The 2,311-nt window shown below is 50.3% G+C and overlaps 1 pseudogene; it reads right to left on the reverse strand.

Annotated features, from left to right (window-relative positions):
• Window positions 1-2,123: 2,123 nt before the first annotated feature.
• Window positions 2,124-2,311, reverse strand: LOC119801546 (annotated as a pseudogene).

Consider the following 2,311-nt stretch of genomic DNA (forward strand, 5'->3'; position numbering starts at 1 on the left):
AATAATGTTTGAGTTCCTCCATGTCAGTGGGACTTGAACTAGGGAGACTGGAGTCTGTGTCAAGACATTAGCTAGGTGTGGGTGCATGGAGGCAATAAAGCTGCTTTCCAGACCAGATGGGAAGGACAATAATTGTCGTCATGCAGATTTGAACCATAGTTGCTCTGGCCACAACACAGAGTTCTACGTGCCAAGCAATGTGCCCTAAAGTGGGTGCTCACCCAAGCCTCAGTAAAGCTCAGCCAGGCATGGACCTGTTGCTGAGGCTTCCTTCAACCAGCCAGTCCTGCAGAAGTGATTTCTCCAACGCTATTGGGTTTATAATGGTGCCAAGTGCACGCGTCCGTGTCTCGGTTGGGTGGTGAGGGCAGTCACTAACTGAAGTCGGTGAGGCGATGCCACTCTTGCAGGTGCAGTATTTCCCTCCAGCACCTGATAGCCCTCCATCGCCCTCCTCTCCGCGGTGGCTGGGGCGACTGGGGAGGGCACACACTGCTCTGTGGTCCTTCCGAAGGGCTGGGGATCAAACCAGAGGTCCAGAGCCTTCCCTAGACTCTGCCCGCCTACAGTGTCCAAAGCCATCACTGCCAGTCCCTGGACTCCTTACTAAACACGGCTAGGTCTGGCGTTTCTGTGATTTATTTTGGTGTTTGCACACCACATGATTTTCAAAATAAATCTGTTCTAGAAGTTATGATTACCAATTACATTGTCGTCATCCTTGTCATATGCATATCTTTAGCTGGCAGTGTAAAGTTTACCAGTTTTATTAAAATCTGGACCATTTCCTGTGCTTTGGTTTCTATAATTTTCTTTTATTAATAAAGGATTCCTGCCGGGCAGTGGTGGCGCATGCCTTTAATCCCAGCACTCGGGAGGCAGAGACAGGCGATCTCTATGAGTTCGAGGCTAGCCTGGTCTACTAGAGCTAGTTCCAGGACAGGCTCCAATGCCACAGAGAAACCCTGTCTCTAAAAACCAAAAGAAAGAGAGAAAGAGAGAGAGAGAGAGAGAGAGAGAGAGAGAGAGAGAGAGAGAGAGAGAGAGAGAGAGAGAGAGAGAGAGAGAGAGAAAGGATTCCCACTCTCGCCATCCCCAAATAGACCAAAGACAGCAGGTGGGGTTGTCCACAGGTGTCCCCCTCTCCACCTCACCCTGCAAAATAAAATTGGCTTTATTGTTTTCTCTGCCACAGGACAGGCTATAAATAGCGTGTGACAGAAAGGTAAGGCCTTAGGTACCTTAAGTACATAGGGCTTTTGTTTTCTTATTTAGTGGGCTTCCGGTATTTCAGAGAAGTAAGTAGGAGTGTTTCCATTGCCAAGTCAACACACAAGGGACTGTAAATTTAGAAAGTTGTTAAAAGCCTAAATATTGTAGTCCCTGAGTGGGCTCGAACCACCAACCTCTCGGTTAACAGCATAACGCAGTAACGCATTGAGTCACAGAGACTTTGACAAGACACAGCTGCATCTCCTTGGTGAGCCAGGTGTCACCGTGGCGGCCACACCTGAGATATTCACCATGTCGCAGCCGAGCATCCTGAACAGGAGGCCTAGAAGCCAATCTGCCGGGCTCCCTGCGGCACATGACCGCTTCCAGATCTCACGCGAACGTTATGAACCCGGCGCCTCCATGACGCTGGGTCCCTGCTGCCACCTGGGAGATGGGGCCGCCTAGGGCTCCATGCTGGTGGAGTCGCTTTCGGTGCGCCCATCAGGACTCAGTTAAGGAGCCCAGGTGAGCATTAGGGTCAGGTTTTTTGCAGACCCTGAGCATGGACGCGCATGGGGCTCGTCACCCCAGGTGTGTGCTGGAGCCTCAGCGGGACACGTGTGGCGAGTGAGATGCCAGTGCTCAGGGAGTCCGGACTGGATGGAGATGGAAGAACTTGACCCGGAGTGGAGAGGGACAGACGCGGGCCGAGGTTGGCCTGGGCGTGGGATTGGGGGCTAAGCACCACACCGGGGAGACCGGTGGAGCCCTAGGAGAGCTTGGGTTAACTGCAGAAACGAATAAAGGAAAATCTGGAGTATCAAACCAATATTTGTGACATAGTTTCCTACAAGTGCTTCTGGACAAAAATCAAAAACTCCAGAGTTGAAGAAATGTTCTCATTAATCCAGGGACTAACTTCCTAAAGATATTATTTATGAGGCCGAGGTCTTCAGTTTGCTTGGCAAGATTGACCACAGGTAGACAAGTGAAGAAAAGAGAGAGATAAAAGAAGAAACAAAACAAAACAAAAAACCGCACACACCCTGGGAAAACCACCTGCATGATCATGGTATCTCCCCTGCCAGGTAAGTAT

The sequence above is a fragment of the Arvicola amphibius genome, chromosome 14 (assembly GCF_903992535.2).
Source record: "Arvicola amphibius chromosome 14, mArvAmp1.2, whole genome shotgun sequence".
NCBI classification, from domain to species: domain Eukaryota; kingdom Metazoa; phylum Chordata; class Mammalia; order Rodentia; family Cricetidae; genus Arvicola; species Arvicola amphibius.